Source organism: Chelmon rostratus, chromosome 1 (assembly GCF_017976325.1).
Source record: "Chelmon rostratus isolate fCheRos1 chromosome 1, fCheRos1.pri, whole genome shotgun sequence".
NCBI lineage: Eukaryota > Metazoa > Chordata > Actinopteri > Chaetodontiformes > Chaetodontidae > Chelmon > Chelmon rostratus.
The window spans coordinates 1,109,045-1,125,741 of record NC_055658.1 but is presented as its reverse complement, the minus strand read 5'-3'; the positions used below and the strand labels follow the sequence as shown (position 1 = coordinate 1,125,741).

General features: G+C 40.7%; 1 protein-coding gene across 1 annotated transcript in view; it reads left to right on the top strand.

The window, feature by feature from the left end:
- Window positions 1-2,623: 2,623 nt before the first annotated feature.
- Window positions 2,624-16,697, top strand: part of dok4 (docking protein 4) — a 63,977-nt gene continuing 49,903 nt past the window's right edge. Inside the window, exon 1 of the mRNA XM_041936982.1 lies at window positions 2,624-2,884. The gene's annotated coding sequence lies outside the window, so the exon portion shown is untranslated. The remainder of the gene's footprint in view (window positions 2,885-16,697) is intronic.

The following is a 16,697-nucleotide window of genomic DNA, read 5'->3' as shown; positions in this document are numbered from 1 at the left end:
CCAGCCAGGGACTGTGTGTGTGTGTGTGTTGGGGGGGGGGGGGCAGCAGGGAGTTATAGTCCAGGTTGAGTGTTTGTGTGGGGGAAAATTGATATTGTTGTATGTTGTCTACTGTGTTTCATAAGATTCACCATGAGAGTGGATTTCTACATGCTGAGTGTACTTATTGCCATGGTTTCACTGATTGGTTGCATGCCCAGTTTACTTGTTGGCTATGGCCGGATCGACTTCTCCACGTGCTTTCCATTTTGAATTCTTAGTCTTTGTACTTCTGAATTTTTCCTCCTCGAGGAGATACAGCATATGCACATAATTACACCAACACTATGATGAATGAAGGGAAATGGTGCTGGAATGAGAGAGAAGATAGCTGGCTGAAGCGGAGGGCAGGATGGCGAGGAAGAATGGCAGGACAAGTATGACAGGGTACATAAACACCCCCAGGCTGGAGAGAGCAGGAAGCTAAAAGGGAGGCAGATAGGCAAATAAGTGATGGCTGCAGAGTACGCAGAAAATAAATTGGGTCAGTAAGAACAGGGTAAAACTTTACAGAAGAATATAAGAGAGCCCTCAAGATTAAACAACTTTAGTGGCTGAAAACAAAAATCCAGTGATGAGTGGGAGTCGAGCCAGGGGTGAAATACTGGCAGAATGATGAGCTGATTTGTTGGTTCAGCAGGTGTGCCTCCCCAGCAGGGATCGAGGAGCCATGCCCCCACCACAGACATGCCCTGAAGTTAAACACATAGGGTACATCTCAATTCTCTTATATGTTGTTTCCTCGTTCCTTGCTTGAATTGGATGTTCTTCTGGTCCACCATCTTGCCAGCCATCCCAAAGCTCTTATTTCTGCTTTGAGGAGTGAGGAGGGATCTCGGGGGAGCCATGAGCGAGGATACAGGAGTGCAGCCTTCCTGGAAGTCTTTCAGCTGAACGATATAAAGACTGCCCCCACAGCTGGCATTATTTAATCCACAACCTGTTTAGTTATGTTATAAATCTCACTAACAGCAGCCTCTGAGCATGTGTGGAACATATTAGATCATATAGATGACAGCACTTAACAATTTGTTATTTATCAAACTTCACATGTCGAAAACTTTAACATGATGATAACAAGTCTTTATGAATGTAACGGTAAATACTGGCTCTTTTATGCAGCAGATCCAGCTGTGCCACCTTCATCAGAAACAAACATTGCTTAACATCACGCTTCAGAAGACAGGACATCTCAATGCTCTTAAAACACATTTTCCTTGTTTATTCTCTCCTTGCATGGAAAAGACACAAATGAGGGAAATGTGGCTGCAATTTAAGAGACTTGGGATGAACCCGTACACAAAAGACAGACAAGGAAAAGACAGACAGAAGGAGATGAGAACACCAGGCAAAAAGGCAGGGAACCTGCAGATCCCGACACAGCTGCTTCATCTGTCCATTGTTTGGTTATCGCGTTATGACAACTTCTATACTTTTAATTCAATTCACAATGTGGCATAATGTGACAAGAATGTAAGGATGTCATACATTTAATTTTTGATTTTGATTTTTTGAAAAAAGTAAATTGTATGATAAGTCCCACATCAGTGCAAACAACAGTCTGGATATGAAAACCAGTGCTACACTGGGCAACGCTGGAGATCAAATGATGACCACATATTATGATCTGCTAATGCCATCTCCCAAAATTCTTTGTGCAGCAGACGCAACCCTTGACCTCACAGGTCATCCTTAATCTCGCTGTTATATGTAGTTTTTTTTTTTTTTAATTTAAATTTGGGATGTCTTTTTGCTATATTAGGCTGCTAAATCCACAATTAAATGATGCCCAAGACAGTTTTTGTCTGTATAATCTCAAATGTAAACACTAAAGCAAAACACATATTTTTTTTATTAGAAAAATTTCAGATGGAGGGGAAGTCATCAAAATCCAAGGAGGTCATAAATCAATGTTCTATTGCCAAAAGGAAATGGAGTGGAGTTTTTTTTTCCCCTTACTGAAACTACTCAGATAAGTTCATATTACTTAAAAAAAAGTGGAAATGTATTGATAAATCGTATCATAATGTATCTTATCTTCTAGCGATTCTAATCAAATATTGATGACTGAAATACTGATAAAAACTTCCTCCTGTCATTAGCAGATTCCATGAACAGTGACAGTGGCTGTTGCATGTCCTGGGTCATCTCTGCAGCAATGGTAGCTGCCTAAAACAGAGGCACAGCAATGCTAATATTGTGTTTTTAGAAAATAATGAATAAAAAAGAAATAAAGTTTTAGATCAGATTTTAGTGTTGGTAAGTGTTTTTAGATATACGTTATTTAAACATCATTTGATGTGGTCAGCATTTTTTTTTTCCTAGGACGGCGACGGGATGACCAGGCCTACTCTGCCTCTGATTGTCTTACCGTGGTACGATTACCTTAATCCTGACCAATCAGCACTCCTCATACCTAAACATAACCTCCTCATGCGCAAACTTCCCCAACCCAATCAACGCAGACGAGTACTAGCCAATCAGAGGCAGAGTAGGGCGGGTCATTACATCGCCATCCTAAGGAAAACAAGTGTGCCCCCGCACGACGCGGTGCAGTCCGGTGTTACAGACACATCCGTGTGGGCAGAGACACGGACGAAGAGCCGCATCAGCGCTGCCGCTGTGGACAAAATAAACCATCCGTGTGTCGACAGACAACTGCCAGCGGCTCGGATCCGATCCGGTTGGATTTACTGTGGCGTCTGCTGCAGCTGCAGGGAGGTGGAGGGGGTTGAGTCAGCGGAGGCAGGGAGGCAAAGGGACCCCGTCCGACAACCGAGACCCCGCCCGGCCGCAGCCTCCCCCGCTGCGCTGCAGCTCACCGACGGTCACATCTGTCATCCAGGTAACATCAGCGGTACACTAAATATGTGTGTGGTAGTGAGCTAACGGTGAGGCCGCGGTTGTTTATAAGCGGTGACCCGAGTAATTAACGCTGCTATAGATTCTCCTACCGTCACCGCTCACTCACGCTTCACATGTCATGTTCATTAAAGTTTTGTGGCGTTCTAGCGGTTCTTCTGGACTACGTCACACCACTAAATTCTTCATGGTCATGTGCTTCTTCACCCTAATGTTACTGTTCAATTATAGTGTATGTAACCATTATTATTCCTATTCTGTGACTAGTTAAAATAATTTGGAGTCAGTAATGCCATATTTAAAATCAAAAGCCAATGGATGATGACTTACAGAAAATGAGTCAGACATTTTCATAACCTCCATGATTCAGTAGTTCTTCACACAAAATGCCAAATGTGCACTCAATTTGCTGGTTTTAACATGTCTTCCAGAATATCTTTGGGTTTTGAACTGTTCCGTAAAAACATTTTAAAGTACCGATATCAACCTGGGAAACAGCAGTGATGGGTATTTTAAAATTATTTTCTGACATTTCATGGACCAGTTCATGGACATGGACTCAACAGTAGAAACGAGGCAATAGTTTCTTTGCTGTACTTCAGCCATGATACATCTCAGGGAAGCAGCTGACAATGGTCCAAAGTCAGTCCAAAATTGTTGGCATTTCCCAGCAAACATCATAACAGTTTTACACTGATGTCCTGAATGGCGGTGGCTCAAGTTCAGGCAGCCACCTCTCATCGCCTTAATTGTCTTGGGGGAACTTAATTGACTCCCTCCCCAGGTAATTCCTTATAAGCAGCTGGAGTCCATTGGTTTGGTTTTCACTGACCAAAATCATTATTAATCGGTTTTGTTTGTACATCTCATTGAGTTTAACACAACTTTGTTCCATGTATTTGTTTTCTGTCACTTTATAGTCCAGTAGTGTAAATCCTTTCCCCTGACAGTCCTGTCCCCCTGACTTCTCCCTGGCTGATAATGGAGCCTCTGCTTTAGTGCTGTTAATAAACCGCTAGTCTCTGGTATCTCAGCAGCCATAAAGTTATCTCAGTAATAAGTGAGTTTGCTAATGCTGGGGAGGGGAGGAGGGTTGGGCCGAGAGGTGGAGTGTATCCCTGGTGAATTAAGAGTCTCACACACTGTTGTCATTGGAACATAGTAACTGAAGGCAAACAATGACAGTGCATACCAACCTGTCATTGTGCGTGTGTGTGTGTGTGTGTGTGTGTGTATGATTGTGTGTCTTGTGTGTGGACCATGAGGAGAAAAGGTAGCCTGTATCCTTAGTGAACCATAACTATGACCTCTGTTGCCTGCATTGGCTATGTCTGATGAGGATTGAGATGCACACACATACACACACACACACACACTTGTTTTTACTACTGAGCATTCTTTGCCAATGGATCAGTTGTTGCAGTTGTCGTATGTGTAATCGATAGTGCTGATGGTGAGCACACACAAGTACAGACTAAGTGGTGACGCTGTCTAGTTTTTATGAGAGCTCTACTGCACACAGAACATTCAATCATGAATGAAGTACATACATGCTCTTACATTATTTCTATTCTGGTGTGTGTGTGTGTGGGTGTGAGTGTGTGTGTGTGGCTCTGTACGTGGGAGATGGAGGAGGGAGGAGAAGGAGGTTGAGAGGAGAATGAGAAAAGGATGGGGGGAGCAGTGAGGAGGTGGAGGAGGAGGGAGACTTCTCTCTAGTGTTTTTCCTGCTTTAATTTGCTTTGACAGCTGCTCCATTGGCCCAGGCTCTGAACAAGCCTTTACTTTGCATGGGAGGGAGAGACATTAAGTATTCTTACTGTCTCTCTAACGTGGCTTAATTGGTGATGCTACAGTATGACTGCAGTCAGGCCGGTGCTGTTCTGTCATTGCAGCACAGATTTCCTGTAATAATCTCCTCCTGTTCTGCTTTGTATTATAAACCAACCTGATGCATAAATTGTTTTCTGTAAGAGTAATAAGGGCAGCTACAGCTGGAAATGTATCTGTTTTTATTATTTATATGTTTTTTATTGAAAAAAGTCTGCAAACATGTGCACTTTTTAAAATACTATAAGCATATTTTCTAAGCACACTTCCCACAGGAGGACCCTGTTTACTGTACTGCTGGTGTCCCTGGTGGTTTCTAGCAGGTAAAACAAAATATATATATTTATGTTTTACTAAGTGAACAAAAACAAATAAAAGAAAAAAAATATATAGCCGTAAGCGGATATTCTGGTTCAAGCCCTTTTTTGCTCAACAGAAGGAAACAGCTCAATCGGCCTAAATTAAAGCAATTAGTGGCTTTCAGGTTCCCATTAGTGAGTGAAGTCATTTCAGCTAGTTTAACTTTGTTTAAACAAGGAGCAAGACAAATCACCAATTTCCCTCCATGTGTAACATTTGAAGAAAACTCAAAAAGTGTATGTTCAGGAGATAGAGCAGGAAGTCTCCAGTGAGTTTAATCAGAATGGCTCAAAGGCATCTTGAGTTATGAGCAAATATGTGATGGACCATGCCCTCTTGCACCTATCAATATGATACTTCAGATTTTAGTTAATAGCTATATGTGGTGCTCCCTGTAGCCTGGTCTCAAAATGCTGCCAGTCACAGCCTGACAACAGGTACCCAGATTTATGATGATTGGTCAAATTGTTAGCAAGTTAGGGCCAGTTTCCTACTAAGTTCCACCCCTTATATATAAATACAGTCCATTACCATTTACATGAGATTGATATTGATCTTTTCATCTTACTCTCAGAAAGAAAAGGAATAAGCACTTTCCCAAAATGCTTAGCTATTACTTTATGTTGGATGATTATCATCTAAACAAAGGAAAAAATTAAAGAAAGAAACAGCCATCCTGGATTTGCAGGATCATGCATAGTCCCATTAACCAATTTTAAAGGGTAGGGAAGTCAGAAGGTAGTGAGAGACAGACTGTATTGTATTGTTGGTTTTGGTTTTCATAGGATTCAATGGCAACAAGAAAAACAACAGATAACATCAGACTTATTCTTTAAAGCATGAAAAGTGGAAATGAAATCCTTAAACTGACAGGCTCCCTTCATAGTCTTGAAAAATGGTCTTGACTCTTTGGTGGTGTTTATAAATGCGTGATAGAAGTGCCCAAGAATCTGACTTTTCTGTTTAGTCACCTGGCTGTCATGATACGTCACAAGTGCGTGTGTGTTTGTCTTAATGCAGTTTATTACAACTTACGTCCTGTTTTTACGTGCAGACAAAGTAAATGAAAAGGCTTTAGACAGCTCTCTGCTTTATTCTTGTCAGACTTGTTTGAACATGCACACAAATTAATGTACATACACACATTTTCAGTGTTTGCGTTTGTCTTACTAAAGCTGTATTTTTCTGATGATGTGGTTGTGTCCTGTCCATCAGCTGCTGTTCTGCTCTTCTACTTCCACACTTTCTTTAGTGAGAAAAACTTTACGAGTTGTGTGTACTTGTGCGTGCAGTATTTGGCAGCAGGGGAGCAACACATACCTGGAGCTGATGATGATAGCAGGTTGAAGTAAAGGGTGAGGAGGGATGGTCAAGGAGAGAGCAGCAGACAAGAGAATGACAGAATATTGTGATGGATAGAGGATAGGATGTTATCATGTAGCACCCTGTGGGTGTCATATGTCAGTTGTCGCAGCAGTATGTACCCCATCCACTTCCCCAGTTGCCCCCATCTTCTTCCCTATCCACATGCCACACTGGACAGAACGGAAACAAAATTCAGAAAATTAATTTGTGCTCAATCTGGTGACATAAAAATATTGTGTTAAATTGTTTTGTTCCATACGGGACCTCCCGTATATCGGCTGCCTGTACTGACCAGTTGGAGACACTCTTACAGATCCAAGATCTGATACAACAGCTGCCTTTGTAGAAAGGAAATTCTCTCTGATGACCATTAAATGGTCAGACTCAAGAACAAGATGCAGCACTTTTACTGGAACTTCATCACCTATAGGATTAACAAGAAGAGGATGCTTCTAACCTCCAGTACAGCGCAGTCACAAGAAAACAGGCTGTAAATGAAAAGCTGTATTAGGCTAATGGTTCCAAATAAGGGACTGTGTTTAAGGTATCTGTTGTAAAGTACCACAAACTACATTAAAACCTGTATTGCCAAGGCCTGACAGGTGAGAATTGACTTTTACTTTGAATGTAAGACATTAACTATCATATGTATAAACAATACACTGTATATTCACACAACACCATAGCTACACCACTGTAGCGCACCACCTTGTCACCTTGTTCTATATCAATTTTAATATAGTGAGGTATGCTAAAAGTCATTTCTATGTAGTGTTCTTCCTCTCTCTAAATATAGTGTTAGTTTGTAAGGAGCTAACCCTGACTGCTTATTTTCATTTTATTTCCTCAACAAGTTAACAAGCTGAGTGACTTAATTAAATGAATGAGTTGGTGGTTGTGAGTGAATGGATCCTAATCAGTACAGGCAGCTTCAAGTGCAGCAGCTGAAGTGTTAGCACCACTCTGTGTGTGTGTGTGTGTGTGTGTGTGTGTGTGTGTGTGTGTGTGTGTCTGTGCGGACATGTACTACTCACATTGCAGGCACATAAATCTGTCATTCATGTAAGTCTATGCAATGTCCCCAAAAGTGATGGAAGCACTACTGTATGTGAATGTGTGTGTCTGTGTGTGTGTGCGTGTGTGTGTGTGTGTGTGTGCATGTGCATATGAATCATTGGTACTGCCTGTTTCGTGTGTCTAGGGACTGGAGCTTGAGCTACAAACTCTCATACAAACCTGACAGCTTCACCACCATCCACCATGTGCTCACCATCACAGCTCACCTTGGGTACAGTCTGGTTCTGGTTGGCTAGTCTTGATTGCGAGAGGGAGAGATTGTCTGTAATTAGTGCTCAGGGCCTGAGCACATTTCACATCTGTTTGTACACAATTAGCTAGTCACTTGCGTTTTACATCTCATACCCATACAGAAAGCTCGTAGGCAGTGGTTGTTAGGTGGTTGTAGCCCAACTGAGCTGCTTTTTATCTGTCTGGTTTGGGCTACTTTTTGCACCGTTTGGGGTTTCCACTTACAAAAGTTCAGCTATATTCCATTAAATCAGCTCTTCCTGTCATCCAGGTAGGTTGACACTAAGGAGACACTGAGTTCAGCTAGCTCAGCTCAACACACAATGATAGTAGCTGATGACCGTCAGAATCAGTTTATTACAACTAAGTTGATACTTTTCTCTGAGTCCAGGCATTAGCCAGGCAATTCGGCGAGTTCTAGGCTGATGTTTTGGGCTACTTTTCATCATCCAATCTGGTGACACTGTGTGCAGGTTATAGAAAGAAAGGGAGTACGCTTCTGTTCCTCATGTTTATGCTTAACCCTTCACATCCAACAGATGCAGCTGCATTGCATTCCAGGCACACTGTGGTTTTAGAAGCATTTCAGGAGGATCTTCAGCCTCTTCTTCAGCAGCCACCAACAGTCACATTCCCAATATTGCATATTTGTTTTTTAATAATTATTTTAACTGTTTTTGAAGCTCATTTGTGATCAAAATGGCAACAGATACTTTGTTGCTTGATTTCTTTTTATTTGGAAAAATGTATTTTTCTTTCTCCTCTCTTCACAGAGGTGGAGAAGTGAGATAACTATTTTAGCTTTATGTACATAAATACAAAGTCAATAACAAATGTAATTTATTTTTCGATATTAATTTCATGTCAACTGTTAATTGTAAATATAGGTAGATGTATAGATTCATAAGTGAATTTTATATTTCAGAGCTCCTTTTGCAGAATTAGACCCGTCATGTACAGATAGCAGAGAGAAAAGCACCAAGGAATAAGATATATCAGGCTCTAAACTGCTTGTCAGTACGATACATTCACTGTTGGTTTGGGTCCACACATAGGACTTGGTAACAGTAAGGATCATATCGAATATCACCTGACCAATCTCTTATGATTGCCTTACAGGAGGCACTGAACAAAGTCTCTTTTACACACATTAAACACCACAGATACATGAAAGATAGTAGCATGATTAGCTGCAGCCCTGCTGTGCGAGATGAGCACTGACATGTGCCACTGCCTTCTTTATAGGTTTATAGGTATATGGTAAATCCCCCTGCCCAGAGGAGGATATAGTGGTTGGCACCTGTGAATTGCACTACACTTCTGGGTTAAAAGCTTTCACATTTGCTGTTGTATATTACTAGGGTCTGATGGAAAATCCTCTGTTATAGCAATGATGCTTACAACCTACAATAGAGATATAACTTCTCTTACAGACTCTTCTGTCTGATCATGATACCTCTCACTCATTCCTCAAAAACACTGTGTTGAGGACATTATCACATTCACAGTAAAAGCAAGACCACAAGTCCTTCCTATCAGACTCAATCCTTCTATCTGGTCTCCTACTACCCAGGTCCGACATTGTCTGCATCCCACCACAGAACAGGTCACTGAAACAGTGTCACACATCTTGAATGGCTGCTATGGCTGTACAAAGGACTGTACATAGCACATCAAAACAAAATAGTGCACCTTATAATAAAAGACATATCAAACAATTTTCCACCCTTGTGAGAATGTGCAAGCATGTGTCAGATGTTCCATATTAATTTCAATGTTCCATCTCTGTTAAAATATCCCAGATATTTTTTCACATCTTGCCAATACACCAGATGTTGAAGTGGTCAATGAAGATTTCAAGTCAGTCTTTGTTTTAAAGGTGGCCTGCACCTAGACGAAGCTTTTATATCCAAGGTCATTAAATACTAACTACTCCTAAATACCATCTCTGGGCTGGGTTATAGGTGCAGACTACTTAATTTTGTACCCGGCAGCCAGAGTCATACAGTTTCAGCAGCTTCAACAACTTGGGATGGCCAAAAAAGAGGCTAAATGACTAGAGACACTGCTACTTATACCCCTGAGAATTGCTCTATGTGTTGTATTTTGAAGACCTATGCCACTGGTTCGTGATCGTATGAATGTTAAAACGTGTGTGTGTGTGTGTGTGTGTGTGCTTGTACATCTGTCTGTGAGAACCAATTTAATTTTTTTACCCTGGGAGTTTTTGGAAAGTGAGAACATTTTGGCTGGCCTTCAGACCTTCAGAGGGCTTTCTGTCAGCTAGGACTTGGTTATAAGGGTTAGGTTAGAATTAGAATTAGAATTTAGTTGTGATGCTTGAGGTTAGGGACTCAGGAATGCATTATGTCAATGAGGGTCCTCACAAGGATAGAAATACAAGCAGTACAAACGTTTGTGGGTGTCTGTGTGTGTCAGCGGGTGTGCTTGTTTGTTTGTGTGTGTGTGTGTGTGTGTGTGTGTGTGTCTGATGTGTTATGGTCTGATGATTTGCTGTACAGTTTTACTCCCAGGTCTCACACTTCTCAGCGTGATGGATAGCAGGGTTGTTGTCAGTGTCAAACTGTTTTTGTGATTGGCTAGCCTTGCTCCAGTGTATATGTGGCTGTCGCCATAGAGAAAACAGTCAATAACAACTCATTCTTTTTTACAATATGGAAAGAGAACACCGATCAGACTGTGTTATATTTTATCTGTCAGCCAACACACATGCAACACTCTTTACAAACCTATATTGTTTGGTCAAATGCATAGAAAAAATCAAGACACCAGCCAAATATCTAGTCTGAATTCTGGGAAGATGTGTATAAAACTATGTAAAAAAAAAAAGAAAAAAAAAAGAAGGTATTTTAAAACAAAGATGATTAACCCCTTGACGCCTGAATTTACTTAGAATTATATTAAAAAATTATTTCTTTGTGTTTTTGCTTTCAAATTGATCCTAAATTAAGAGGAGTTTGTTAATTTTTCTGTAGCACATACAATAGATATAAATTTAGGTTGGTTAACCAACTAGAATAGGGTTCAAACAAACAGTATATGTCTCTTTCTTTCAATGCTTAAATGCAGGAAAAACATCTTTTTTGTATATTCAAAATTCATTTATTTCATCAAAACAGCCACAAAATTGGCTTACAACCATTACATTGTAACAACAATTAGAACAGGGGTTCTTTCACTTTGACCGGTCCGTCGAGAAACCAGTGCTTGCAAAGGTTCCTAGGTGTGTGTTGAATATGCACAAACCTGCATTAGAGGAATGCATGCGCGATTCGGCTGCAATGTGGATTAAAGCGGTATGATGTGATGATGATAAGGGTTAATACTGATAATATGTAGTGCCTTTGGTCTGAACATTGCTTTTATATTTAATGTATTTGTTGCAATTCAAACAATCCCTCTGCATTTGTTTTGGATTGCTGGGCTGGTGTGAAAGCTGTCGATCAAACTCTAGTACGGACCAAACAGCCAAACCGAGAGCTCATGAAAAGGTGTGCCGCTCTCCACCGCTGGACTAACTCTGATGTGCCTCTTTAGTAGTGTGAAAGTGAATCACAAGACAGGACTGTTGCTGTGAAATCCTTCTGCCATCTGATAATGCGGGGTCATTTGGTAACCATGGTAACATGTATACACACCACAAATTTACACCATGAATGTAGCAGTTCTTCAGTAAAAAGTGAAACATACAGACCATACAGATACTATCCCTTTGTAACATTACGTTATTTGTCATGATACAGTAGTCATGATACAGTATATATGCTATACAGCTGGGCGTCATATATATGACATATATATGAAATCCAGCTGCAATCTGGACTAAAAATGCGTATAATCATGCTTTTTCTCTGCTGTCTGACCAGATCTCAAAGGCATCCATAAACTTTTTTTGATCCAAATTCCAGTGTGCACATTTGTAAAACTGTGTATGTTTAGGTGTAGAAATCTGTGTACACACAAAACAGGAAACGTGCACATGCAGTCTTTTTAAAACTCTGTGCCACATTTTTTCCTCATACATTCAATTGTCCTGAAATTTTGCGCACATACACAAGCCTTGGGATCATCCCCACAATTTTCTATAAATGGCTTCAAACACATCCCCAATTGCCTAATTTGCTGTTTTGAGGTGAAATGGTGGAAGCATCTAAAAAGCAGTTCAAGAAGCTAATTGCTCATTTGGGGTGGCCAGCACCCCAGCTTGTATTTATGAATTGCCTTGTGGGCAGAGGTTCCCACCCCTGTCCTACACACTTTAAGTGCACTTAGCTCCAGGCAGCAGACACAGTATGAGGGTTCCTGTAATGGTGCATCAGTAGACTCAGTCTGTTATGCATTAACCCTTTAAAGGACATGTCAGATTGGCAGGTCGGTATCTCATCTCTGCAGCATCCACATGTGGTACATAGTCATCATTGTTTTATATCATTGCTAAAAGATGCCGTATGTGTTACATAAATGTAGCACTGACGTGTTGTATAACAAGAAAAACATTTATAAAACGGGAAAGCTCCAGCCACTTCCAAGATTTAAAATGTCAAATTCAGGTAAAATTGAATTGAATTGAATGAAAATACCATTTGCAGCACAAACACTAATCTCTTAAATTTCTAAATCACTTACATTTGTTGATTTGTTGGCCAGTTGGGGTCAACAGAACAAGTGGTAAATAGAAGCTGAAATTATCAGTTGATTAATCGATTAGTCGATGCTTGATGGATTGTTGTTGGAAAAATAAAAAAGCCACATCCGTCTCTGGTCAAACATTGTAAACAAGAGGGAGCGTTGCCTGAACGAGAGAGTAGCTTCTATCAGACCCACTTACCAGGTGTGTTGGACCTTCACATGGAGGCTGTCCTGCAGAAGATCCAGTTCACAAAAACGTGTGTAATGTTGTGTTACATCAAATTCAATAATATTTACTACATTGTGAAAGTTTTCTTATTTAATTGTTTCTGATGACAATGTGCTTCAATTGGAAAACAGAATACAGAAAAATTAAAACAGAAAACTTAATTCAGGAAAAAATAAAAGAGAATGTGGGTGAAGGTTTTGATGGCTGTGTGACAAAGCAGCTGTTCCTAGTGGGTCTGAGTGTCTCTGCAGCATGAACGCACCTACGTTGTGGAATTTAAAGGAGCGATCAGACATTTTGGGAAATGTGCTTGTTTTGTTTTTTCTGCACTGTGTCAGATGAGAAGATAAATAACTGTTTTCTCTCCACAACAAGATTCTGTGAGCACAGAGACTGGAATCTAAAGCAAACAGTTGGCCTGTGTCAAGAATGAAGAAAATCCTGCTTCCAATGTTGTGTGTATGTTGTGAGAAAATAGAATTTGTGTAAGATATATTCTCTCAACACTCCTCGTCAACAACATCCTGCTGTGGTTGGTGACCAGAAAGCATTAATCCTGAACTCCCATTTGCTTATTTTTACTGAGTATTAGCTAACAACGATTTGGGCACCCCAACTGATTAGCCTATTATTGTATAAGATGTTCAGTTTCTTACAAAAATAATATCATTTTTAGCTAACTGTATTTGTGTGAACAGACTTGTAAAAAACGTGGAAAATCCATAATGATAACTAGATACTTAACCAGTAAATGTTGTCACACTTCCACCAAGGAGGCAAACAATATAAAACCCACAGTTCTACTTACAATGAATGAGTCCTTACCTCAGCAAAAACCTCTGCTTTGCTCTGCTCTGGTTTGATGGTGCGTCCTTTACATCCTCCGACAAAGCAAGTTGTGGTCCTGCGGTTCACTATCCATGTTCAACAAAATGGTAGGAGCAGTTGACATTATTCACATTCAACAAAGAAATATTGCATGTTAATTTAAAGAAAGTTTTATGTATAGGAATGAATCGTTCTTACTTCTGGAACAGTTTTACTATGAATTCTGTTGCAACAGAGGTCATTGGTAGCGCACAGTGTCAGTGCTAGACCAAACATCCAACTGGGGCATATGGCTCATAGCTAACTGGCAAGTAGTAATGTAGTCATACAAAGTGAAAGTGAAACCATTCAGTTGTTCACTCTCCAGGAGAAATTCACAAACAAAGACCACGCTGGTAAGATTCAGAGTTATGGTAATTTAATGCGTATTATGGCTGGAGGAGAGCATGGATGATGGTGGATAATACGTTAGGATGAGCGATGAAGGGTGGTGGATGAAGGGATGAGGGGTGAGGGATGATGGAATGAGGGGTGATGGGTGAAGAGAGGAGGGATGAAGGGAAGGAGGGATGAGAGTAGAGGGATGACAGAGAAGGAGAAGAAGGGTGAGGGATGAGAGGATGAAGGGGGAGATCCGGGTCGTGATTGAAGGGATGGAGTGTAACGATGGACCAGTATGAGCTGCCAAGGTGCAGACAGGATTAAGTTGAGGCTCAGGGTGGGGGACCGCCTCTTTGGATGTTCCAGGATTGTAAGTTAAAGCCCCCAGTGGTTCCTGTATTCTAACGAGAGACAAGAAAGAGAGGAAAAGTGAAAGAGGTTGGGGTGGGAGGCGTGTGAAGATCACAAATCTCAAAAGTAGTGCATTGTGGTGCTTTCCTAATAATCTGACTGAAAATATTAATTTAGGCATAAATGAAAGGACATCCGTTTCACTTTGATTGAAATGTTTTACTCAAACTCATAGATGCTGGAAAAGAGGGGGTGCTTAGGGGGCTGCAGAACCTCTTAAAACGAGGTATCATAAAACCATCAATTGATAAAAGGTGTGACGCAGATTTGTAGCAGAGAGAAAGAGAGAGAGAAGGAGCGTGAGAATATGGACAACATGATATAAAAGCTTTCTGTTACCGTGAAGCCTAATGTTGCTCTACAGGTCTGTGGTTTCAGTTATGAGAGTATGAATGATACAGCTGGACTGGCGTCTCATGCCAAAAAAGCATCCGATGATGTCAAAATTAATCTGAGAGACTGGGATAGTGTGACAATTGACTTACTGTCAAAATGAATGTGGACATCATAAATAATAGTTCTGTATTAGATTAAACTTGTAGTAATGAAAGAAATGCAGCTTGACAGTGGGAAGAGACAGGCAGCTTTTTGAGGCTGTGCAGCGGAGCCACTGTGCCTGCAATTACAACAGACTACTTCCAAAATGTCAATCAGTGTCCCTGATAACGCACAATCCCAAATATTGCCCAAATGCCTTCCAGTTTAATCATCTTTGGCACTGGGTCTCTGCCGCTGGCACGAGTGAGATTACTGATGTATGCATGTATAGTGTGAGAGAGACAGAGACAGGGAGACAGTCCTTCTCTTTGATCCCTCCTAGGCTTCTTTAATCTCCAGGTTTATTCTGGCTCTGATAACATATTAGAGTAGTGGTACCTATGCACACATTTACACACACACACTCACAGAGACACATACATACACCCACACACACACACACACACACACACACACTTATTTCAGTTGTTCACCCAATGCTTTGACAACTCCACTGGTATAATTTATGAATCTATGCTGATTGTAGTAGATGTAGGTGATACAATTAACATTTTTTTTCTGCCAGTCCGGTGAGGGAATCGAACTGGCGACCTTCCGATCACAAGCTGCTGTATTTCTTGTTCGTTGTTTAACTTATCAGGAGACATTGGATTGGGCAGAGCTTGTATACATCAAACGTCACTTTCCTGTCCTCCAGCGGAGGCTCATATATTTTGCTTGGGGCACCTGAAAGGACTGAGAGCAGTTTCAGTCCCTCCTTATCGACCTCTTAATATCTGCTGACTTCAATTATTAAATGTGTTCCTAATTTTTCTTATTCAAATCTTATGTTACTTAAACTTGCAAGTCCTTATAACAACTCCAGAGTTTGTCTACAGAGATATAAATTCAGTCTAGTGTGTATTTCCATAATAGTGCCTTTTAGAGATTGTGAATGAACTTCAGAGAGGCATGTCACAGAACATGCATCCCCTTTCTAGCGAATTACGTCAAGTCTTTCAATTGGTCAGTTATATTGCCTTGTTGAGCCTCAAAAAGACAACTTCGGGTATCAGACTAAACCTGAGCGGACATCTTACATCTCCATATGCACCCCCTTTTAGTAACACAGATTCCAACCTTGGGTCCATCAGGCTTTTTTTGCCGTTTCCCAACACTGCCTGGGCTATAGGTGTACTGCATTCTTCACAAAACAAATACACAAATACCAATTTTCACAATACAAAACTCTCAGCCGGCCTGGGTCTCTTCCCAGCCATTTCTCAACTCACAACTCACAATGCAGGCCTAGTTTCTTAAACAACAACATCCACAGTTTGGCGTGAAGCCACCATGCTCTCACACTTTCAGCCGTTCTCTTGGTTGCCTTTTAATGCCAATAATAATCAGAATTTGCGGTTAAACCATTTCCCAAATTTAATTAATTAAATTTTTGGCAACCACCTATACATGCACCTAGGATTTACTGACTGCGTCCGACACACCACACCTTTGTCTCTCTCTATAGGTGCCTGATTGTTGTTCATGGTTGGTCAACAAAATCATCTCAAAATCAGGCTAGTTTCATGACTCACACTTCAGGTGTGTCTGGAGATGTTTTGAGCAGCGATCATCCAGTGAAGTTTATTGACTGCTCACAGTCAGGTGTCCAGATCTTCTTTTCTTCCTACTGTTGCAGTGGAAGGATTTAATGGCTATTTGGAACCCTTATATGTCTTTCCTGGCCTGCTTTCTGCCATCGTAGGAGGAATGTCTATTCAAGTAAAGATTTAGCTATCCTCTCCCTGGATATATTATATAATAAAATGTTTGGTCAAATGCAGTTGGTTGCCTTGTTTCTTTTGCACTAATGACCAACCTTTCTTCTGATTCAGTATTCAGAATCAGCTTTATTGGCCAAGTATGTGTGCACATACAAGGAATTTCACTCCAATTT